General features: G+C 36.9%; 1 pseudogene; it reads right to left on the bottom strand.

The window, feature by feature from the left end:
* Window positions 1-4,839: 4,839 nt before the first annotated feature.
* On the bottom strand, window positions 4,840-6,574 carry LOC118617045 (annotated as a pseudogene).
* Window positions 6,575-26,936: the final 20,362 nt, after the last annotated feature.

The following is a 26,936-nucleotide window of genomic DNA, read 5'->3' as shown; positions in this document are numbered from 1 at the left end:
ACATTTATTCATCCTAAAAATCTTATTTGGTAGGTAAGATGTTCAGGGATTCAAAGACTGGGTATTGTAAGATGTCAAATTTTTTCTAATTTATTTATAACTTAAATGCAATCCCAGTTGAAATTTCAACACGCATTGTTTGTTTTTGGTTTTGGTGCACCTTGACCAATTTATTCTCAACATATAAAAATGCAAAGGGCAAGTAATAATCATTATTCATTTGAAGAACAAGTTGTGAGAACATTCTTTACAACATATCAGAATTTATTATAAAATGAATTGTATTTAAAATGTATTTAGAATTGTGTTGTGCTCCTGCAAGGAGAGGCCAATGAAAAAAGGAATAGAAAGAAGACTCAGAACAGAATCGCACACATGTAGACGTCTGGTGTATGACAGAGGTGGCACAGAAGAGAAGTGGGAAAGCATGGCTTGTTACTAGGCAGCGGTAGTAACACTGGATATCCATGTCTGCAAAATAACTAAACTGAACCTATGCATCACACTACACACAAAAATAAATTCCAAATGGTCAAAAGATTTAAAGTTGAAAAATAAAATTTAAAAATTATGTAGGGGTCCAGGTCGGTTTGGCTCAGCGGTTGGAGTTTCCACCTGTGTACCAGAGAGTCCCGAGTTTGGTTCCTGCTAGAGGCACATACCAAAAAAATAATTAAATAAAAAATAAAGATAATGTTGGGGAACAACTTCATGACCTATGGGTAGAAGATGATATCTTAAACAAAACACACAACACCCTACCCATAAAGGGCAAGATTAATAGATCTGACTTTATTAAAATGAATATCTTCTGCTTATCTAAAAGCATAAGAAAATAAAAATATTTTAGAGTGGGAAAAGATATTTGCAACACAAAAAACAAAGGCTTAGAGTCCTACATACCAATAAAAATGAGACAACATACTTGTTTTTTAATGAGCAAGAGACAACAGAATGCCTCAAAATAAAAATAAATCCAAATGGACAATAAAATATGCAAAGAGGTTTAATCAAATAAATTTGGAAAATGTCAATTAAAATTTCAATAGAATACAACTACTCCACCATACATCAACATTTTCATCTTTCATATCAAAAATATTTGCAGTATCTGAGAACATTCATACACTATGATGGAAGTGTAATAAGAGTACACCACTCTGCCCTGGCCGGGTGGCTCAGCTCGTTGGAGCATCGTCCTGTGCACCAAAAGGTTGCGGGTTGGATTCTCCATCAGGGCACATAGGTTTCAGGCTCCATCCCTGGTTGGGGGGTGCACACGGGAGGAGATAGATCAATGTTTCTCTCTCTTTTTTTCTCTCAAGTTAATGAACATATCCTTGGGCGAGAGGTAAAAAAGCATACCACATTGAAGAGTTTACTCTTATCTACTCAAGTTGAAAATACTGTATCTTATGATCCAGAAATTCTAACTTTGATCATATAGCCTAGAGAAACAAACACAATCATCTATTAAGAGGCATATACAAGAATGTCCACATTGGCAATGTCATAGCCAAATCCTGAAAATAACTATCCATTTACAATATAATGGATTTTTAAAAGTATTATGAAATACTATACAGCAATAAAAATAAATGAACTAGAGCTAGTCACCACAACATGGAATTAATTTATGAACAAAATACTGAACAAAAAAAGCCAAATACAAGGGTTCTGTATATTGTCAAGGTTGTAATTATAAAAATTATTCATTAAATATATGTGACTACTAAACACACCTTTCTGAAAGCTTGTTTGTATTAACCGGCTTTCTTAATAATTATTCATTAAAAATGTAATTATGCACTTTTCTGAAAGTGTGTTACAATTTTAAATAAAAAATATTAAAAGACGGTTCATTTGCTATGTAAAAACCTTTTAGTTTGATGTAGTCCTATTTGCTATTTTTTCTTTTGTTTCCCATGGCTGAAGAGTTACATCAGAAAAAGTATTGCTACAAGAAATGTCTGAGATTTTTCTGCCTTATGTTTTCTTCTAGGATTTTTATGGTTTCTAGTCTAACACTGAAATTTTCAATCCATTTTGAGTTTATTCTTGTGTATGGTATAAAAAAGTAGTCTAGTTTCATTTTTTGGGCATGAATCTGTCCACTATTCCTAATGCCATTTACTGAATAGACTATCTTTACCCAATTGTATGTTTTTGCCTCCTTTGTCAAATATTAAATGACTATAAAGGTGTGAGTTAATGTCTGGGCTGTCTGTTCTGTTCCACAGATCTATGTGTCTGTTTTTATACTATCAACAAAATAAAAAGACAACATATTGAGTGGGAGAACATATTCACCAATAATACACCCCATAAGGGGTTAATATTAAGAATTTATAAAAAAAACTTATAATACTCAACACCAAAAAAAGGAAACAATCCAATTAAAAAGTGGGCAAAGGACCTGAATAGACACTTCTCCAAAGAGGACATACAGATAGCCAATAGACATATGCAAAGATCCTCAGCATCACTAATCATCAGAGAGATGAAAATTAAAACCACAGTGAGATATCACCCCACACCCGTTAGAATGCTTATCATCAATAAATCAGCAAACAGATGTTGGGGAGGATGTGGAGAAAAGCAAACCTTCGAACCTTCATTCACGGCTGGTGGGAATGCAAACTGTGGGAGTTCAGCCACTGTGAAAAGCAACATGGAGTTACCTCAAAACATTAAAAGTAGAACTGCCTTATGACCCAGAGACTTCACTTCTGAGAATTTATCCAAGGAACCCCGAAACATTAATCCAAAACACTATACGTACCTCTATGTTCATTGAAGCATTATTTACAATAGCCAACATTTGGAAACAGCCCAAGTGTCCATCAGTAGATGAGTAGATAAAAAAAACTATGGTACATTCACGCAGTGGAATACTACACAGCCATAAAAAAGATAAAATTTACCCTTTGAAACAGCATGCATGGACCTGGAGAACATTATGTTAAGTAAAATAAGCCATTCAGAGACAGAGAAGTACCATATTATTTCACTCATATGTGGAATTTAATGAACAAAATGAACTAAAAAGCAAAATAGACATAGGATTATAGATAGAAAGCAGGCTGACAGTTGTCTAGGCAAGGGGTTGAAAAGGCTGGGAGGGAGGATGTGGGGACAGAGCAATAAAGAAAAAAAAACTCATGGACACTGACAACAGTGTGTTTATTGTGGAGATGGGGAGTGGGAGTGGAGGAGGTTATAGGGGGTAAAACTTGGGGTGATGAATGTACAGAGGATGTGTTGTAGGATTGTGCACCTGAAACCTCTATAATTTTGTTTACCAGTGTCACCCCAATAAATTCAGTAAATAAATATATTAAAAGAAAGTAAGAGAGAGAGGAGGAAAATAAGAAGAAACAGTGGAGAGGAAAAAAGAGGAAAAGTGAAGAAATTAAGAAATTGGATTCAATAATTTCTATTTTCACAGAATAATATAAAGTTTATAAGGCACAGCCTTTATTGAATAGTTCAGTTGGTTGGAGTGTAGTCCCCATATTCCAGGATTGCAGGTTTGATCCCTAGTCGGGGCACATAGAAGAGTCAGCCAATAAATGCGTGGATGGGTTGAACAACAATCAATGTTTCTCTCCTTCTCTCTCTCTCTCCAAAATCAATAAATAAAAAAAGAAAATAAACTGTTTTTAAAAGTGTTTAAGGTACATAGAAAAATATTCCAGTACCCTTATAAAGGTGATATACAGTTCAAAAATTTTAGAAGCTAGGTACACTTACAAAGATTTGGTTTTCAATATTTATTACAGACAAATATTTAGTTTTCTTCTACCACTCAAGATGAAGAAAAATCTAAAATCATTTGATGACTCTCTGAAACAACTAAGTATTTGTTGATTCAAATATTTGTTGATTTAAATAAGTTTTGAGCCTTTATACTATGTAAAGAATATACTAGCCCTGACAAGTGTGGATCAGTTGTATGAGTGTCATCCCATGCACCAAGAGGTCATTGGTTCAATTCCCTGTCAGGGCACTTGCAGACTTGATCCCCAGTAGGGGTCATGTGGGAGGCAGCTGATCAATGTGTCTCTATTATTAATGTTTCTCTCTCTCTCTCCTCCCTGTTCCTCTCTCTCCCTAAAAACCACTTAAAGAAAAACATTTAAAAATAAAAATAAATAAAACAGAAAGAATTATACTAGAATCTGAGAATACAGAGAGGCAAAACATAGACACTGTGCTTGAGAACTTTCCAGTGCATTAGAGGAAATAGGGAGGTAAAATGATAGTAATAATAATATATTTTGAAAGGAATGGGTTATGAAATCATTGATAATAACTCAAGATTATTGGAGGGGAAAAGTTGACTGGTAAGAACCTGTTTCTTGAAAACTTAACTCTTTTGTCGTTGTTTTTATTTATTGTTGTTGTTCACAGTCCCTGCTTTTTTTTTGTCACACCCTTTAAAAATCATGTTCATGCTTGCAAAGAACCCAAACATCAGGAATTAGAGCAGCATAAAACAAGGAGGCTACGGGCTTGAAAGAATGTCCTAGGCTTCAGAACAAAAATCGAACAATCAAATACTGAATATTTCTTTGTTCAAAACACAAATATATTTTATTTTTAATGGAATTTAAGTTTTTGTTTTGGGGAGCTTTTTTAAAGGAACACTTTAGGTCAAAAATTAAGCTTCTTGCGTTGCCAAAGGCAGGTCCTTGAAGGCTTTTTGCCAGCATCCACTGAATACAGATGCCAGCATTCACTGGCTTCAATGTTACACACACACACACACACACACACACACACACACACACACCTGCCGTCTATAAGTGCAGCCCCCTGGGTTCTCTCTGGGGACAACTAGCAGGAGCTACAGCGCATCCAGGATACGGTAACCAGCACCTGTCACTTTCCCGAGATGAGCTTCTTGTTCTAGATAACATGAATTTCCTGAGCTTGCAACTCACCATGCACTCGGCCTCCGCCATGGACTTCAGGACCAGTTTCTTGACCCGTGCATCCAGTTTCTGTATTTTGCTCACTTTTTCGCACAAGCCAGATCCTTCTGCCTTCAGCCTGGATGACAGCAGTGCAATATCGCCGGTCAAGACCTTGGGTTCCATCTCCAGGTGCTTCTTGCCAAGGTTAGGAGTGAACATATCCTGGGACCGCTGATAGCCAGTGAGAGTATTGTCAAAGTGACAGTAGAGACCAGAACTTAGTGACCAGGGTCAAGACCTGCTCTGTGATGCAAGCCACCTTCATCCTGCCTTCCATGCCTGACCCTTTGCGATGGAAAGGTCTAGCCTGACGTAGATGACCGAGAAGAAGGAGATGTAGAAAGCCACCACCAGCAGGGGCTCCTGCAGCATGAGCACCCCGTTGAATGGGTAGTGCACCACTATGACCTGAATGTGCTGTTCTATCAGACTTTTCTGGTAGATACCAATCCCCGGGCGGCCAAATGTGTCCAGGAAGGTGTAGTGCAGCTCACCTGGGGCACAACTGATTTGGTAGGAACTATCAAGTCGGATGTTCTTAGCCCCTTTGGGCAAGATGATCTCCACAGTCAGAGAGTCTATCATTGTTCATCAAACATGTGGTCCAGAAACCTCATCTTCCGTGCATGCTGGTCATCTGAATTATAGAGGCACTCAATGCTTGGGTGGTTGCAGCCAAAGAAGTTATGGTCTTCCACCCTCCAAAAAGAGGGAAGAGAGGCAAAATTTTCATCTCTACAGAATCATCCAAAATAAGAAGGTGGCTGGCGGAAACATTGCCAGTCTCATTTGGGCACTAAAGATCCTGGGCTGTTAGGGAGCATGGCCTTGGAAGAATGAATGGAGGATATCCCACTGACAGGATATCCGGCTGTCTCTGGTAATCAGTGTGAAAAAGGTCCCTGAAGCACAGCCCCCACATACTCCAAGTCCACATTTTATTCCACATCATTATGTCCCCAGAGAGAAGCCTCAGGGACCCAGGTCATGCTGGTGATAGTCAAGGAAGGGCTTTCAAGGCATTCTGACTATAGGGAGGGACATCTCTGAAAGGTCAACCGTCTAGAAGGCTCTCAGATCGTCTGGCATTCTCCAACTTGGTGTAGCTCTCCACATCTTGAGAGGCAAGCTTCACACACATCGTTCCCGTCTTTGTTGCCAGGGAGGGTGGCAATAACGCTTGCCTTCAAGCACCACGAGTCGTTTCTCTGATTGGGTGATCTGCGTTGGATTCACTAAAGCACATGGGTATAGACTGTTTCCACAATCACTGAATCTTGATCTCAGGATAGAGAGCAACTGGGAGCTTGACCATGAATAATCTCCCACCTTAATTTTTGTTTCTGTACTTCCAGATTATACTCTTCCTCATCTTCTCCCTTCACCTACATTGATGTGCAGCAGACAGCTGGGTCTCAGGTTCCAGCTCCTAGGCAAAGGAGGGGGCGTGGATGTGGACTCACCGCCCAGGTGCTCCAGGACTGCTTGGTCATCATCTTGTTCAGGTGGCTGCTCAGGTCTGTTGAACACTTCATGTCTTCTTGACCAGTTTCTGTGTCTGGGAGCAGCAGCAGGTGGGCAGCAGGGACCTCCATGACCAGGACCCAGCTAAGCAGCAGGATCCACCTCTGGCAAAAGATAATTCTTTAGTCCTGAGAGATAGTGAATGTGAGTGATAGAGAACAGGAATCTCCTATACTCATCATATGCAAATATTGTTTTAATCATGTAGCATACAGCGTCTTACTAACTGTAATGCAGTTCTTATTTTATAGACAAGAAAGCCAAAGTACAGAGAATCTTATTTTACTGTCTAGTTCAAGGTAACATAGCTAGTAAATGATGAACACAAGAGTCAAATGCAAGTCAGCATGACACCAAAGTTCATACACATGCATCTAAGTTAGAAAATGCCTAGCTTTAAGTCATTTCTGCAACCCAGAATACACCGAACTCTGAATTTGGATTAAGGTAATCATGGATTGCTAGTGATCCCATGTGCCAGGAAAAAGAAAAGATAATCCTCTTTGATAGAAAATATCAACCACAAACATTTCCTATAAATAGTTTTTTAAATACAATGACCAACGTACAGTTAATGATAACAAGACACTTATGAAGACACAAAACTATTTGATGGGCATAACTAGTATTTTTGTCATCTCTACAACTAAAAGAGGAACTCGATAGAAAAAAGAGCACAAAAAGAAATCATATGTTTTTCTGGTAGCTTTATTTGTCTTTAAAAGTTCTGTTACCTTGCCCTGGCCCGTTTGGCTCAGCGGTTAGAGCGTCGGCCTGTGGTCCAGAGAGACCCGGGTTAGGTTCCCGCTAAGGGCACGTACCTCGGTTGCAGTTTGTCCCCGGCCCAGGTTGGGTTGTGTGGGTGGCAGCCACTCGATGTGTCCCTTTCACATCAATGTTTCTCTCTCTCTCCCCCTCCCACTCTATGTGAACAAAATATGGAAAAATGTCCTCAGGTGAGGATAAAAAAAAAAAAAAGTTCTGTTACCTTTGTCAAAGAAAGCTACGAAGCATATCACCCGGGCCTCTAAATGAGGCCTAGTAGCTTCAAGTAGTAAATATAATGGTCTGAGTTTCTCAGTTATATGTCTACTCTAAGGAGTCCTGGAATATGCCCTTATTATCGTATCTCTATCATAAGAAATATTTCTATCATTAGAAATATGATATATACCCTAAATCAAGGATAAACCCTTAACAGTCCAAAACAAACTTCAGTCTGTTCCAAAGTAAAATCAAGTATCAGTTGAAAATGTACAGATTTATAAATAAAGCAAATTTTCCTCTACATTTTAAAAAAACTACAATGGCATCAAAAGTTTACATAAATATTTCATATATGAATAAAATCAGTGACTACTAGACAAACATTTTAAAGAATCCTATTTCACCCTTCTCTTTATAAGATAATAAACTAGATATACTTAGCATGGAAGTTATTTGTGGGGATAATTTTATGATTAACATTTTGCCTGACTTTTGTTAAATTATAATTACAATTTATTTTATTTTATGTTATAAATAAGTATAATTGTGTATGATATATGGAGTAGCACATAAAAATCAATATAACATATAATAAAATTCTTTATAAGTTTCCATGGCAAGCTATTTTCTTAGACAAAAAGAAAGGAGACAGAAAGAAAAAGAAAAAAAAAAGAGTCTGGATAGTTTGTTCTCTAGAAGTAAACAAGTAAGTAAAAGAAAACCACTCCTTTTACAGGAAACTGACCCTAACTATTTCTCTTCTGTTAATTCAGTTTCATTAAACTGAGTGTTAATTCAGTTCATTCAAATAACATGTCAGTTAGTCAACTGAGCTTTTACAAATCATTGATTTTGGGGGGACTGCTTAATTAATAAAGGCTGATCAGAAGTATCACTGACTTATAGAGTCCTTAAGTCCTTAAATTTCTTATATAATTCCACTCATATGACAATTAACTTCCTTTCTACTCAAAAGTCTTTGTTTTGTTTTAGTCCCATTATCAAAATCTCTGTCACCCTATTTTTATGCACAACACATGGTCAATCTTTCTACCAAGGATACACCTTAAACAGTCCAATTTACTCAAAAGCAAGTAACTACAGTATAAATAGCACAAAGTATATTATCAACACAGAGATAATTAGTAAAAATCTAAAGTAGAAAAAAATTGGAGAATTAGTTTTATTAACAAAGCATGAGAAATCTTCCATATACCCCAGAAATATTTAAATGTAAATCACTCAATAATTTTATTACTTCATGAGTAACTATTATCTCAAATTAATTCATTTTTATTTTGGAGTAAAAATTCTCTTCACAGGAATTACCACTAAAAAGAAAGGTGAAATAAGATCTGAAGAGTTTATTAAATATTTCTTTTTTCCTAAAAAGTTTAACAGTAATTACTGCTTAGCATAGCTAAGTACAGAATTTTTGTCTACTCATGAAGTCTTTATAATTAATTCCTGTTGAATGATACTTACTATTATGCTGCACTGTAAGATTAATTTTTTTTTTTTTACAAAATAATGAGTGTTTAATTTTAAGCTTGCAGGGATATAACTGCTGAAAGATTATGTCTCAAATGCAGAAAAACCCACTAGAACTTTTATTTTGCTGCAAATTGCATTTATATTCTTGCAATTTATTACTATTATCCCTATTATTAAAACTAGATATTTATTGGGAGCATTTGATCAAAAACAAACTTCATATGTAACACTATTTAGCACATAAATATCTTTTAAAAGATAAATTTAATGCTTCAACAACTTCAAATACTTACCCTTTTATCTATCAGAAATAAATTCCCAAGATAAAAAAATGAATAAACAAATTTGAAAATAAAATATAGTTCTTTACTTTCTATATATAGAGAGACCTTTACTGGGAACATTGTAATAATGAAAAAAATAATGTGTGCAGTCCAGTCAGTGTGTCTCAGTGGTTGAGCATTGACCCATGCACCAAGAGGTTGCCAGTTCAATTCCCAGTCAGGGCACATGCCCAGGTTGTGGGCCCGATCCTTAGTGGGGGGCATGTAGGAGGCGGCCAATCGATGTTCTCTCCCATTGATGTTTCTCTCTCTCCCTCTCCCTTCCTCTGTCTCTCAAATCAATAAGGAAAAAAAATATATGTCCATGTTACTTTAGGAAATGAGCCAAACAACAAAATAAATTTCATAGAAACTAAATTAAAAAAAAAAAAAAAGAAATCTGGTTGTAGTCTATTACTTTCCCATACAACACTACATGTTTAAATCATGACCTGAACAAACGCCATATAAGTAGAAATCTTTGAAATTTCACTTGCCTGTTGTATCATTTTAAGGACTAAATTAATGTTTAAACACATTGAAGTTTTACAAATAAAATAGTTTGCCTATTCAACATCCTCACTACAGATGGAGTGAGGAGGTGGAAGAACCAATGGATAGCTTTCTTAATTCTAGTAAAATTTACTTTTATTTAATGTAGAAAATTATAGTTCCAAATTTAAAACAGGTGTAAGTTTTCTGAAGACTTAAGCACATGTCCATTGTATAAAGTTAAAATGGGAAAGTATAGCAAAGGAATATTAAGTATCACCTATAATTCCAATATCAAGGAATATTCAGTCACATTTTGGAAAACATGATCCCAAACCTCTCTCAATACATACAAATGTAATTTTTTGTTGTTGTTGTTCAGATAGGGTGGGAGGGAGAGAGAGAGAGAGAGAAACATCGATGTGAAAGGGTCACGTCGAGTGGCCGCCACCCGCACGACCCAACCAGGGCCGGGAACAAACCGCAACCGAGGTACGTGCCCTTAGTGGGAACCCAACCCGTCTGGACCGCAGGCCGACGCTCCAACCACTGAGCCAAACCGGCCAGGGCTACAAATGTAATTTTTAATGAGCACAGCATAAATGGTTCATTTTAATCTATACAGTTCACTCAAAAACATTTTGTAGAAAGCTTTTCTTGTCAACAAATATACAATATCAGTTTAGTTATCATTTTTCTGTGATATGAATGGATCACAATTTAGTTGGCCAATTCATGAATCTTTATGTTGTCAGCAATTACAATGTTGTTATTCCAATATTTAAGTCATCTTTGTACATTTGTCCAGTCATTTCCTGAGAATAAATTTCATCAAGTAAAATTGCTGAATCAACGTGTGTACGAAAGTTAAATTTTGATATAGATTGTCAAAGGGTTCCACTAACTAATACATTCCGCAGCTCTGGTCAGGGTACATGTTCCTTTATCTTTGCTATTACCGTGTCTTTAAAATATCTCTCTTAATTTTCTTCTAAAGTGACATTCAGAATTTTTTTTATTAATTGATATTTTTCTTTTGTAGAATGGTTAAATATATTGCCTATGTGCATTTCACACTGCATGAGATGGATTTAATTGATATTTTCAGAGCATTTCACCCCAAAGAAGTAGAATATACATTATTTTCTGAAACATCTTCTAGGATAGACCACATATCAGGCCACAAAACTCAATAACTTTAAGAAAATTAAAATTATATCAATTATTCTTCTTTAACCAAAATGGTATAAAGTTAGAAATTGATTATAAGAAAAAAATAAAAAACACTTAAACATTTATGGAGGCTAAATGATATGTTACTAAACAATGAATGGGCTAACAACAAGATCAAGGAAGAAATCAAAAGATATCTTGAAATGAAATAAAATGAAAACACAACAACCCAAAACCTATGGGACACAGCAGAAGTAGTCCTAAGAGAGAAATTTATAGCACTACAGGCCTACCTCAAGAAACAAGAAAAAAATCTCAAATAAATACTCTAACCTTATACCTGAAGGAGCTAGAAAACAAACAGACAAAGTCTAAGTATTAGAAAGGAAATAATGAAGATCAAAAGAGAAATAAATGAAATAGAAACACTGAAAAAATAAAAGAGATTGACAAACCTTTAACTAGACTCATCAAGAAAAAGAGAGGACACAAATAACTAAAATAAAAGAGAAGTAACAACTGACACCACAAAAATATCAAGGATTATAAGAAAATACTATGGACAATTGTATGCCAACAACTGGATAACCTGGAAGAAATGGGCAAATTCCTAGAAACACGCAGGCTCCCAGAATTGAATCAAAAAGAATCAGAAAATCTGAACAGACCAATTACATTCAATAAAATTGAAGCAATAATAAAAATAAAAATAACTCTCAACAAAAACCATCAGCAAAAATAAAAAGACAACCTACTGAACGGATGAAGATATTTGCCAATGATACATAATTTATATGTTACTCATACCACACAGTACCTAAAAGCAATAGTTAAAAAATGAACAGAAGACCTGAATAGACACTTATCCAAAGAGAACATACAGACATCTGCAAAGATCATCAACATCACGAATTATCAGAGAAATGCAAATTAAAACCACAATGACATATTACTTCACACTTTTCAGAATGGTTGTCATCAATAAATCAACAAACAAGTGTTTGCCAGGATGTTGAAAATAAGGAACCCTTAATGCATTGTTAGTGAGAATGTAGATTGATGTAGTCTCTATGAAAAATGATAAGGAGGTTTCTCAAAAAATTTAAAATGAAACTGCCTTATGACTCAGTGAGGCTATTTCTGCATGTATATCTAAAGAAAGCCAAAACACTAATTCAAAAGAATATATGCATCCCTGTGTTCATTGCAGTATTGTGTACAATAGCCAAGATACAGAAACAACCCAAGTGCCCATCATCAATAGACAGACAAGTAGATAAAAAAGTAGTAATACATGCCTGGCCAGTGTGGCTCAGTGGTTGAGCACCGACCCATGCACCAAGAGGTCGCCGGTTTGAGTCAGGGCACATGCCCAGGTTGTGGGCCTGATCCCCAGTGCGAGGCATGCAGGAGGCAGCCAATCAATGTTCTCTCTCATTGATGTTTTTATCTCTTTCTCCCTTTCCCTTCCTCTCTCTCTAAAATCAATAAAATAATTTTTTTTAAGTAGTGGTATATGTGTGTGTATATACACACACACACACACACACACACGCACGCACACACGCACACACACACACACACACACACACACACATACAATGGAATATTGCTTGGCCAAAAACAGAATGAAATCTAACCAATCATGACAGTATGGATTGACCTAGAGGGTATTATGCTCAAAGAAATATGCTAGACAGAGAAAGACAAATACAATATGATTTCACTTATATGTGAAACCTAAAGAACAAAATAAATGAACAAACAAAACAGACACAGATTCATAGACACAGAGATTACACTATTGGTTGCCAGATGGGAGGAGGTTTGAGGGGCCGGGTGCAAAAGGTGAAGGGGATTAACAAGTAATAGTTGGTAGTTACAGAATAGTCATGGAGATATAAAGTACAGCATAGGGAATATAGTCAATAATATTGAAATAACTATGCACAATCACAGTGGGTACTAAAAATGTCGGGTGGACCACTTTATAACATATATGATTGTCTAACCACTATATTGTACACCTGAACTGAATACAATATACCTATTGGATAAAAAAAATTAATCATATATTTGGATATATTAAAGAACTTGTTGTTTAAAGTTTTCTTATGGACAAATGTATAATAAAGAATATTTTGTAAAGCAAATAAATTTAAGAAATAGCCAAAAATTGGGTTACTTAACTAAAATTAACTTAAATGTAAAAATCAATTAACATGAATGCTTCATTGATTGTCTGGCTGCTTCATGAGAAATTATGCCCAAGGAAAAGGAAAAAAGAATAGGTTTCTTGTCCAGCCAGTGTGGCTCAGTGGTTGAGTGTTGACCCCTGCACCAAGAGGTCACTGGTTCGATTCCTGGTCAGGATACATGCCCAGGTTGTGGGCCTAATCCCCAGTGGGGGACATGCAGGAGGCGGCCAATCGATGTTCTCTCTCATTGATATTTCTCCCTCTCTCTCCCTCTCACTTCCTCTCTAAAAATAATAAAGAAAAAAAAAATAAAAAAATAGTAGCTTTCTTGCCCCAGCCAGTTTGGTTCAGCGGTTAGAGTGTCAGCCTGCAGAGAGAAAGGTCATGGATTTGATTTCCGGTCCAGGGCCCATACCCGGGTTGCAGGTTCAATCTCAGGCCCTGGCAAGCATCGTGCAGAAAGCAACGAATCAATATGTCACATTGATGTTTCTCTCTCTCTCTCCCTTCCAATCTAAAAATCAATAGAAGAATATCCTCAAGTGCGAATTAACAACAACAAAAAGAATAGGCTTCTTGCCCTGACCTGTGTGGCTCAGTTGGTTGGAGCATTGTCCCATGCACCGAAAGGTCATTCTTTTGATACCAGTTCAGGGCACATACCCAGGCCGTGGGTTCCGCCCCTGCTCAGGATACATGAGAGGTAACTAACGGATGTTTCTCTCTTTCTCTCTCCCTATTCTTCCCCCTCTCACTAAAATCCATAAAAACATATCCTCGGGTGAGGATCAAAAACAGGAAAAGAATAAGTTTCTTTATACTAGTTGAAGAAAAGCCTGATTTCTACTTTCTTACTCTCAAGAACATGAATGTTCATTTTGACTTCACAGAATGCCCTACTGTGTCTGTTAATTCATGTGGCTTAGTTTAATTGCTAATTCAGTGTTGTTTCTGAGGTACTTAAAATTCAGTAATGAAGACTCACATAATGAAGTATTATGTAGACTAATTAATGAATATATAATGCCACATAAAACCATATAAAGTTATTGCAAATGCCAAGTGTTATCATCATACATGTCAGACTTAATTTTGCTTCTGAATGTACTGAGCTGGGTACTTCATTTAGTATGGCAATAGCCCTAACTCCTCATTATAGGAACCTTTTATTTAGCAGGAAATCAGAGAGACCAGCTGGATTTTGAACAACAAAAAAACATATATTTATTTTTTATATTATAGTTTACATTCAAAATATGAGTTTCAATTGAACAACATAATCATTTAACATTTATATATCTTATAAAATGATCACTGTACATAAAATCCCCATGACATTACTTTTATAACTGGAAGGTTTTTTTTGTTTTGTTTTTTTTATCCTCACCTGAAGACATTCTTTCATCTACCTTCAGACAGAGTGGGAGGGAGAGAGAGAGGAATAGAGAGAGAGAGACATTGATGTGAGAGAGACATATCAAGTGGTTGTCACTCACACGACCTCAACTGGGCCGCAGACAAACTGCAACCAAGGTACGTGCCCTTAGCGGAAACCAAACTCAGGTCTCTCTGGTCCACGGGCCAATGCTCTAACTGCTGAGCCAAATCAGCCAGGGCTATAACTGGAAGTTTGTACTGTGGCCCTCCCCTTGTATCTATCAGTTTATTTATTGTATTTATTTCTGTTCTGTTTGTTCTTTCATTTGTATTTAGATTCCACATATAAGTGAAATTATATGGTATTTGTCCTTCTCTAGCTGACTTATTTTAATAGCGTAATACCCTCTAGATCTGTCTATCTAGACACAATGGCAAGAGTTAATTCTTTTTTATAGCTGAGTAATATTTTACTTTATGTATATAGTATATACACACCACATCTTCTTTATCATAAAGACACTTATGTTGCTTCCATATCTTAGGTATTGGGAATAACGCTGCAATGACCATAGGGAATGCACATACCTTTTTGAATTACTGTTTTCATTTTCTCCAGTTACCCAGAAGGGGATTGATAGACCATTGGGTAGTTGTATTTTCAGTTTGTTAAAAAACCTCCATACATTTTTCCATGGTGGCTATTCTAGTTTGCAGTCCTACCAGCAGTACAAAAGGGTTCCCTTTTCTCCACATCCTCACCAACATTAGTTATTTCTTGTCTTTTTGATAAAAGCTGCTCTAACACATGTGAGGTGGAATCTCGCTGTGGTTTTGATATGCATGTCCCTGCCGGTTAGTGGTGTTAAGTATCTTTTCATGTGTCTGTTGACCATTTGTATGTCTTCTTTGGAAAAAAATGTTTAATTTGTTTCTTTGCCCATTTTTAAATCAGATTGTTTTAATGATGTTAGTTGTTTATATATTTTGCATATTAACCCCTTATCAGTTATAATATTTGCAAATATCATCTCCCATTCAGTGGGTCACCGTTTTGTTTTGTTTATGGTTTCCTTCACTATGCAAAAGCTTTTTAGTTTAATATAATTCCATTTGTTTATTTTTTATTTTGCTTTTCTTGCCTGGGGAGATATATCCCCCCCAAAAAAAGTATTACTTAGGCTGATGTCAAAAAATTTACTGTCTGTGTTCTCTTTTAGGAATATTATAGCTTCTGGTCTTACGTTAAGTCTTCAGTCCATTTGGAGTTGGAGTTTATTTTTATTTTTGCATATGGTGTAAGAAAGATTTTTGTTGTTGTTGTTGGTTTTTTTTGTTTTGCATGTAGGTGTTCAGTAGGGAAACCACATATGTAATTTAAATGATAGCTCTTTCATTTACTAGCTCTTTGATTTTGCCTAACCTCTTTGAAATTCAGTGTCATAAGTTTTAAAATGAAAATAGTAATATTCTTCTACTCAACAAACGTTGCCTGAGTACATATCATGTTTCAAACCCTTCTCTGGGCACTGGGGATACAACGGTGGACAAAATACAACCCATGCCTCAAGGAGTCCAATGGAAAGTAGATTGATTTTGACAGATACACCAGAATATGTGTATTTCTATGGGTTTGTGCCCTCAAATCTGAGGTCTAGGGAGAGTCACTGAAGAACAGCTCCATTTCTCTGACTTGGAGGTTATTTCCTTTCTCGAGTTCTACTTCTCTTGCCAAGCCTGACCAACAAATGACTTCTGACATTTCTAAAAATTAAATTCACCCTCCAAGTTAGCTATTCAGGTGTAAGTCAGGAGTCCTGAAAATTTTTTTCAAAGAATCCTAAAACAATCGGGAGACAATTGGTAGTATCTACTATGTGTTAGGCACTGTGACCGTTTCTCTATAAATACTATTTTATTTTATTTTCCCCACAATGCTATGATTAGACCTCTTAATATGTTTCCATAGTAACTGGTTCTTATCTTCATCATGGCACTTGGCATACTCTACTTCCCATTAGATTCCTTGAGGCAGGGGCTGTGCTGTGTCCACTGTTGTAACCCGTGTCTCGAGTGGGGGATAAAACATTACATACACTCAGAAAATTCTTGTTGAGAAGAACAACATCATTGTCCTCATTTTAAAACTTATGACAGGGAGTTTCCAAGGTGTGAAGCAAGAGCAATGAGCTGGTAAAGGGAGATACTGTCATCTACATTAAATATATGGTTTTCTTTATTCAAAACCCAACTTCGCTCTGACTTTCTGTTAAATAAAGGCTCCTAAACTGAGAAGCTAGGAAGCAACTGTGGTCCACAGCCACGATCTAAATGAAGTAGTAACGGTAAACGTAGGTATCAGGTATTATGGCTAATTCGGTAATGAAGGCTCTAGTTGGGGTGCAACCAGAGCTCTGCTGTATTGCTGTGGGAATATCAAAGGGTACAGCTACTTTGAAACACAGTGTGGTGGTTTCTTATAAAGTTAAATATATACATACCTCATGACCTAGCCATCCCACTCGTAAGTATTTATCAAATGGAAATTAAAACCTATGTTTACATAAAAACCTGTACATGAATATTTACATTAACTCTATTCGCAATCACCAGAGCTGGAAACAACCTATATATCCTCCGACTGCCGGGGGGGTAGAAACAAACTCTGCTGCATCCCTGCAATGGAGAACTACTCAGGAATGAAAAGGAACAAACTACAAATACATACACAGCCTGGATAAATCTCAAAGATGTTAGACAAAGTTTAAAAAGTCAGAATCAATAAGTGACAAGCCCTGGCCGGTTTGATTTCGTGGTGAAAGCATCAGCCCAAGGAGCAAAGAAAGGGTCACACGTTTGATTCCCGGTCAAGGGCATGCACCTGAGTTGCAGATTCAATCCCAACCCTGGTTGGGGTCACTCAGGAGGCAACAACGTGTCTCCCCCACAATGATGTTTCTCTCTCTCTCCCTTCCACTCTATCTAAACATCAAAGGAAAAACAGCCTCGAGTGAGAATTAACAAAAAATAAAATAAATTACGTATTATATGATTCCATTTACATGACATTCTGGAAAGTCCATTACTACTAGAACAGAAACCGGAAGGTAATTTCCAGGGGCCAGGGTAGAAGGAAGGGTTCGCTACAATATGCTATGAATAGGTTCAGAGAGCGATGGAACAATATATTGATTGTGATGATTGTGTACATTTGTTGCTAATCACAGTACCTTGCGATAGCAAAGGTCAATTCTACCCTAGTTTTTTTGTTTTGTTTTGTTTTTGTTCTAGTTGTTGTTAATCCTCACCTGGGGTTATTGTATCCATTGATTTATTTTTATTTTTATTTTTTTTAGAGAGAGTGAAATGGCGGGAAGCAGAGAGGGAGAGTGCAAGAGAGAGAGAGAAACATGTATATGAAAGAGACACACCAATGGGTCGCCTCCTGCATGTGTCCCGACCAGGCCTGGGATTGAACCTGCAACCTTCCAGTGCACAGGCCAACGCTCTAGCAGCTGAACCGCACCGACCAAGGCAGTTTTTCATTTAAAAAGAGCAAAGAAACAAGAGAAACAAAATAATAGGCATTAGGTATACACTTATAATAAGGTCTAGCAAGTCCACCCCTAGGTATTGACCAAACCCTCCCTCCCCCCAAAAAAAAATCACTATAAAGAGTGTTTATAAATCTAAAATATAATAATATTAGGCCAGGGTGATAGGAAGATAGGGTTGATATGAACTAACTCTAATCTTTCATAATGGGAAAACGATATTATCTTAAGCTGATATATCAAAAAGTTATGTGTATATGCATATTATTCAGTATTAATGGAGCTAAATAGGAGAAGCATTTGAACAGAAATAATTTAAAATGTTGCCTCCAGGGAGTGAGATTAAAGGCAGAAAAGGGTGAGGCAGGCAAAAAAAACAGCATTATTTTCTTTTTTTATTGTGTGTTCTTTACTATTTGACTTTTTTAGCTGCTCATATATTAAATTGATTAAACATCTTACTATCTAGAAAATTCGGTGTTTCTCAAATGTAATATCAAATTAAAGGCTATTTTTCCAAATAAATCTCCTCCTTAAACCAGATATTTTACAAGATAGGATATATTTTTAAATCATAAAGTTATACACATTAAGTTTCCAGCTGTACCTGAGATATAAACTGGGAATCCTAGCTCTTTCTAGAGTGTCGCTGTGTGTTTAAACTTTCGCCGGGCACTGTACAGAGGAGTAAGGAGAGAGTGGGAGGGACCCTTCAAGGAGAACACACTCTGGGAATACACAAGAATGCTGGCTGAGCCGCATTCTCAGCCAAGGTGCTAATGTCAGGGAAGACAAAACTTCCTTTAACCTGGAAGGAGGCAACTTTCTTTTCCCATCCAAACAAGCCCAGACCAGGAGAGAAGGAAAACGCGTTCCAGGTGAGAATGTAAACCTCTCGGGGAGGTTTACATGACACCGAGGAGAGCAGAACACATTCATTTTCTTCTCCGAGCAGCTGTGCTAATGCCTGGCGTGCTGCTGTCCTACCCGTGGACATCTGCTTGCAGACCGGCATCTGCAGAGGCTGTCTCCAGGTGTTTGCTCGGAGAAAGATCCTGAGAGTCGACACGAGCTGGAAGCTTGGCCTGGAGGAGCAGGTGCTGGCCTGCAAGTTTCCGCAGACCTCTGCAGATATATTTTGAGAAATCAAGTGGAGATCAAGTTCTGAAAAACAGAGATGCTCTAAATTAAGAACTTGAAAAATTACCTGTAGGAAATTTTTAACTTACATATTTAAAATTTTTTTTGTTTGTTTTTTTTTTTTTTTTTTAAATAAAGCTTCTGTGTGGTTCATGAATAAAAAGCTCAGTATTATTTCTGCCCCAAGAAGAATCAACTTGCCATTTACATATGCCAGACATTTTGTATTTGTTATGACAACTGGTCTAGAATCTAAGAAATTCGAAAGGGACCCCAGCTTGTTGGGTCGTGTGGGAGGCAGCCACTCGATGTGCCCCTTTCACATTGATGTTTCTCTCTCTCTCTCTCTCTCTCTCTCTCTCTCCCTCTCTGTCCCTCCCACTTTATCTGAACAAAAAAATGTAAAAATGTCCTCGAGTGAGGATTAAAAAAAAAAATTCGAAAAGGATACAATCCATATAGAATGAAGTAACTATACAAAACTCAAAGACTGAATGACGACAGGGATCGCTACCATGTATTTTCCATCAGTAATTCCCTTAGTTAAAAACAAAACTTGTCAAAGAAACAGGAGGAAATATCAAATGTCACATTTACAAACACCTCTTTGAAGAATATTGCTCCAAATAGCACCTTGAAATGAACCCGGTTAAGCTGCAGAAAGTAAAGCTGAGTAGATGATCGAGTTTCCTATTAAATAGAGGGTGAATGACACTATTTGTGCATCCTGGTTGTCCCCATGAGGGTGCTCTTGTACTATAGATTCTGTCACATGTGCCAGTAAAGTTAATAAATCAAAAATCACAGTGGTAGCCCAATTCTTATTTTGTTGCAGAATATTAATGATGCGTATGTATACTCACGGCCACGCAAATGTTCTTAAAGGAAGGACAGCAAGCTGTAACAGATTAATAAGAACGTGTTTCGGGTTTTGCGCCTTTTCCCTAATAAGCTTTACATTATTTTTTATATTAAGTTCTAGGTATTATTTATTTATTTACTATTTGGGGGGGTATACGTTTTGCTAGTAACAGCAGAAAAGGAAACTCAAAATAAACATACGCTGATCCTGACTTTAAAAAAATAGGGTCAGAGTAGGAAAATTAAACACATACAAAACCCACCGTGTAAGTTGGAGTATAAATAAGAGAGATGCTGGTGAGGCATTAGGGGTAGAGGACTGGAAATGTCACCTCCAGCTGTAAGAAGCCGCAGCTGCATGGAGGAGGTGGCGTGAGGACCGGGTCTGGAAGCTGGGTGGGATTTAGGGATATGAGTGTGGCAGAGAAATAACATTATAGGCAGAGGAAAGGCTTGATGTGTATAGCTCTCGATCTAGTTTTCTTTGTAAAATATCTAAAATAAGCCAAAAGAGTAGATTACAATTTTTATGGTAATTAACCATTGGCAAAGAGAAAACTAACAGAAATGTTCTCTCAAAGTCTAATTTGTGCCCGGCTGGTGTGGCTCAGTGGTTGAGCATTGACCCATGCACCAAGAGGTCACCAGTGTGATTCTTAGTCCAGGGTCATGTTCAGGTTGTGGGCCAAATCCCCAGTGGGGGGCATGTAGGAGGCGGCCAATCAATGTTCTCGCTCATTGATGTTTCTCTCTCTCTCTCCCTCTAACTTCCCCTCTCTCTAAAATCAATTAAAAATAACAATAATAATAATAAATTTTTAAGTTTAATTTGTTTAAATAAAGATGTAGCAATTAATATATAAATTTGCAGCATTATATTAGAGGTCTTAGCTAACACAAGAAGAAGAAATAAGGACTATAAGAATTTAAAAAACAAAAATAAAGAACTCATTATTTATTTGCATGATATGATTTCTATCAGGAAAATGCAAGATTAATTACAGACCACGTACAAAAATAAATAAGATCTTTTAAACAGTAAAAACTAAGGTATAGAAGTAAAAGGAATTACAGTAGCGCTAATAACTCAAATATATTCAATACTATATTTTAAGTATACATTACATTAATCTCTTTTTGCAATAGCCATATTGAATAATGCCGTTATTGTTTCCAAACTGGAGTTAAGTAAATTGAGACACTCATTGTTAGTGATGGAGCCAGTATTTGAACTCAAGGACTTGGGTCCAGAACCTAGATTTCTTCATTCCTATTTATTCTACACTAGGAAATTCCATTAATAATATCAGTATAGTCAATGAGGTTGTTAGGAATAAATCTAACAAAAGAAGGGTGAAACATGTCAAAAGAAAATGACCAAATTCTAAAGAATGACATAAAAATCTTCAAAAACTAGAGGTGGAAAAACACAATAATTAATTTATGGATTCAATGCAAGTTCAATCAAAATACCAATAAGTTTCATTTACTAGGCTCATCTTAAAATGCATATGAAATAGTAAATGGCCAAAAATAGCTGATACAAAATGGTGGACCTTGTTATAGTATATATTGAGAAGTGATATAATAACATATTAATTAAAACAATGTGACATTTGTGCACAAATAGATCAGTAAATCAATGAAACAGGATTGAGAAGCTATGAACAACCGTGCACATATAAGGAAATGTGGCATTTGGCATTACATTGCAATGAATAAAGAGTATTCTACTCAAGGAAAAAGGCCAGGAAAATTGCTTTTCCACATGGGATAAAATATAATAAAGTCTCTAACACACTCAGTGCATTAAAATAGATTCCAGATGGAAAAGACTTACATGTACCTCTTTCATGTAAAAAGAAAAAAAATATAGTAAAAAAAAAAAAAAATTAATGAACTCATGTAAAATTTGTTTAAATAAAACAAACAAACAAAAAAAAGATAAATTGTTTGCTTTAAAATTAAAACACCTCCACAGTAGGCAGTATAAATATGTATAAACAAATCAAATAGGGAGAGAATATTGACAATGCATATAACTTACAGGTTTTTTAGTAGAAAAATGAGCAAAGGATGTGAATAGGCAATTCACAACAGAAAACTTACAGGGCAAATAAACCTATATCACTTTGCTCAGTCTTACTAGAAACTAGAGAAATGCAAAAAAAAAAAAAAAAATTAAAATAACAATGAAATAAGATTTTATATACTTTACATTCACTTGATTTAGAAAGGTACATGGATGCAATACCATTTGTGTACATTTTAAACATGAAAAACAATACACTATTTTATTTATAGATTATACCTTAAAATGCATTTACAAACATGAAAAGGAAGTAAACACACCAACATCAGAACAGTGATTGCCTATGGGGAAAAGGTGATGTGAAGAAAATTGAAGAAGGTAAAAAAAAAAAAAAAAAAAATTAGCTACTTTTAAAAATCATTTGGAGCAAATATGGCAAACTATCAACATTTGTCACATCCGTATCTTTGCTGCATTCTTGCTTGTTACATTATTTTCATCCTGTTTTGTAACTTTAAATTTTTTAAGTATTTTTGAATGTTCAGTATTTCATTTTTGAAATGAAATTTCATTCATTCATTTTTGAATGAATCAGTAATGGTTTTCCAAAACCACTATATTTCCACAGTTGTTTCATATATTCTGATTATTCCAATAAATGTACTTATTGCTTCCGGTCTTACAGTTCGGGGAACATAAAGAATGAAATGTAATCCTTGACCTTGCAGGCACCTCTTTCTGGTCCTGGTGGGCTGGATGTCCAGGCATGGGGTTGAGATCCCACACTCTTCGAGGGGACTTTTGCAGCTGAGATGTTACTCCGGCTTCTCCACTATGTTGTGTCAGCCTTCTCCACGTTTCTGCCCTTACTACCAGTCTCTATATAGCCTCTACTATAAATCCTTGGATCTAACACTTGTCCAACTGTCCTTCAGCTGGTCATTCAGGTCGACTATTCCATAATTTAGCTGTAAATTTGACCTGGTGCCAGGAGGAGGTGTGTGTTGCTTCTACCAACACTGCAGCCACCTTGGAACCCCTCCAAAGCATGACTAATTTTAATATTTTATGTTGAAATATTTTTTCTGCTTTCTCCTCTCCCAGATTGACCTCCTTATCTGCCTTTACTTCTATATTATCTCTTTTACACATGTGTAGCAAAGATTCCATAAAATTCATAAACTTGGCTATAAATTTCTAAAAGACAGGTCCCCTGAGCCCTTTCTTTTTTTCCTGAGGAAACTGCATCTCATGAGAAGGGCATGTTCCCTCCATCTAACTGTGGGTGGACGGGACTGCAAAGTGTAGTTCTGCATACAGTATAGCGCATTTACTCACTTTGTTCTCAGTCCGTCATTCTTTCTCTTCTTCCCCATACCCTGAGACCCGAGACAAAGCCCTCGGGAGAGTCCCTGTCATGATGTTTGTTTTTGGGATACCTTTCATATATCTCCATAAGTATAGCTAGAGAAATTTTAATAATGACAATTTTTTACCAAAAGCCAGCTACAAATTCTGTGCCAGTGTTAACATTTAAAAGCACCCGCAGGTTCCTCAAGAAATTAAAAATGGAACTGCCTTATGACCCAGCAATGCTACTTCTGTATATGTATTTAAAGAAACCCAAAACACAAATTCAAAAAAGATACATGCACTCCTACATTTATTGCAGCATTATTTACAATAGCCAAGATTTGGAAGAACCTTAAGTGCTCATCAGTAAATGAGGGGATGGCAAAAGTGTGGTACATATATTCAATGGACTATTACTCTGCCATAAAAAAGAATGGAATCTTACCCTTGTGAAATCTATGGACCTAGAGGGTATTATGTTAAGTAAAATAAGTCAACCAGAGAAAGACAAATACCATATGATTTCATTTATATGTGGAATCTAAAGAACAAATTAAATGAACAGACAAAACTGAAACAGACTTATAGATTCAGAGAACAGATTGATGGTTGCCAGAGGGGAAAGGGGTTTTGAGTTTGGGTGAAAAAGGTGAAGGGATTGAGAAGTACAATGTGATAGTTAAAAAATAGATACGGGAATGAGAAGCACAGCATAGGGAATACAACCAATACTATTGTAATAACTATGTATTGTGCTAGGAGGGTACTGAAAACATCAGGGGGAAGACTTTGTAAAGTATATAATTGTCTAACCATTATGCTGCACACCTGAAACTGTAACAAGATGATATTGAATGCAAACTGCAATTGAAAAATGAAAGTAAAAATAAATAAATAACTTTTTAAAGTTCTCAGAATTTATTTTTTAGAAAGTAAATTATGAAAGCCACAGTTTAGTAAAGTAAGGATATAATTTGCATTTTACAGTAATTTTAAATTCTAAGGTCTATTTTGCTCTCTAGAAATATCCCTACGTACTTTGTTGGAAACCAAACTGTTATAAACACATTTTAAATTTCAATCTAATAGAGTTACTCTATATGAAGGCATGTCATGGTTGTTAAGATACTGTCAACACAAGAAGTTTATGTATCGTGTTTCATATATACCACCATGATTTAAAAAAAAAAAAAATACCTTTCAGTTTCTTTGAGAAATAAGCTCAAAAGCCACTATGCAAGAAATTCATTTATTTAGACCCCAAACTTTTATATCAAATGTTCATATCTATTTCTAAACTCTTCAGAATTTTTAAATTAGTAGTCCTCAATTTTCTCTTTTTAGTTAATTAGTGAGTTAGTTTCTTTTTTCTTTACAAATACCCACTCATACTTGGAAAAATAAAATACTGTCACAAAATTCCTTCAGATGATTTAATTCCCTCCTTTTCCAGTTATAATTCTATGTATACTACAAATGCACATTAAGTCGTCTTTAAAAATATTTGTCTCCGTTTTGAACTTACTCTACAAGGGAATGACCAATGAATAACTGAAGTAGTGCTTTCAAGGAGAGTAACTACCATTTATCATTCTAGTTAGAGAATGAGTCTACTGTTAAATTTTAAAAAGTAATTCCTACTGCTCATACACATGGAAATGACTCACTATTTGCAAATCATCTGTCATATTCCTAGCAGGTCTGGTTTGGATCAATCAAACAAATATGTGAGTGAAGAAAAAATAATGTGGGTGTCCTTAATGCCCAGTGGTACTAGACTTTCAAAAGGAGTCAGTGGATGCATAAAGAGGTAGAGAGTATTTAAAACTATGGTACTAGCCCAGCCGGCGTGGCTCAGTGGTTGAGAGTCAACCCATGCATCACGAGATTGCCCATTCGATTCCTGGCAGGGCAGGATCCCTGGTGGGAGGCGTGCAGGAGGTGGCCGGTCAATGTTCACTCTCATTGCTGTTTCTACCTCTCCCTCTCTCTCCCTCTCTCTCTAAAGTCAAAGAAGAAAAATAAAATAAAATTATGATACTAGAGCTAGATGAGAGATATAGATAAATATGGTTCCTTTAAGAAATTTGAAGCCAATCAGGTAAAGAAAAGATATAGGTAATATATAGTAAGCTAACTCCTAAGTTGTTTCCTTTTTGTTTTTATGAACTTTAGGAGCTTCCCACTCATTAGTTGCCTTTCCTTTCTTTACATGTATAACTCTCCCACCACACTATCAACTCTGTAGCACCCAGCAGTGAAAATAAGTGGGAACTCTGTCCACCTAGAAGAAGACAGAGTCCAGAGCTCCAGTAGAAAGAAGGTGACTGAGGACACACAGGAGTGATAGAGAGAAGCTCTAGGTTGCATGGCACATAAGAATGAGCTGAAGGGTCAGGTACTGAGGTCCCAGTCATGAGTAAATTTCCCACACTGCCCTCAAGCACCATCTTCCCAGGGTTGAGCACTCCTATTCTAACAGCACCAGCCTAAGGAACGCACTAAACCTGGTCCTCTAACTACTGGCAACACCACCTGCCAAGCATGAGTACTGGCAGAAAGTTCTGTTGGCTGCACCCAACCAGCACCTTCTGGAGAAGCTACGTACACACATCCAGAAATTAACCAAGCTGTGTGACTTAGGAACAGGGCAAGTTTTGCCTCCCACCTGCAGGTTTAGTCAGCACCAACTTCAATAGGAGACTGTTTTAATCTTTTTCCCCATGTCCAGGTAGCCCCACCCTGCTGAGTTCAGTTCTACTGGAAAGGGGGTGACTCTTAGAGCTGGAACAAAGTGTGCCTCCCCCAGAGCCTCCAGTCCAGGATTGACAGGCACAGCTGGGGAGCTAAGAGGTGGCATAGAGCTTGCCCCCTTCCAGCAGCCTCAGGTGACACCACCCACAATGGTAGACTCTTTTGATCTACCCTCCTGAGTCACAGTGACTATACCCTACTGAGCTTGCTTGTACAGTAGTGATGGTTGGCTGAACCCAACATGAATTTGTGGTGTATTTCTCCTGGAGGAGGTAGCGAGTCAAACTCTGGCAGAGACTGACTGGTAGGACTCTGATTTAGGGGCCACATTCTCCCCCATTGAGTGCCTGGCCATACTTCTCCCAAGTAGGGGCCTCACTAACCTCATCCTGACCCTAGTGGCCCCACTCTACCGAGCTATATGGGTCAGTGGGTCATGACCAGCTTGGGCCCACACTGTTGTCTTTCTTCAGAGGGCTCTGGAGAAGTTCAGGCAACCTCAGGGGGTGGCAGGGTAGCTGAGAGTTGGACATCAAGCCCAGGAGCCTTGGACCTTTCACTGGTGTTCCCCTTAGCTCAGAACCATAGAAAGCTAACCCACAGGTTGGCCCTTCTCATGAACACCCAGGCCCAGTACATGCAGTCACAAATGGTGAGTAGCATGGTAGCTCCAGACAGGTAGCCCAAGGCCAGTT

Source organism: Molossus molossus, unplaced genomic scaffold (assembly GCF_014108415.1).
Source record: "Molossus molossus isolate mMolMol1 unplaced genomic scaffold, mMolMol1.p scaffold_m16_p_5, whole genome shotgun sequence".
NCBI lineage: Eukaryota > Metazoa > Chordata > Mammalia > Chiroptera > Molossidae > Molossus > Molossus molossus.
This window is presented reverse-complemented; position numbering and strand designations above follow the sequence as displayed.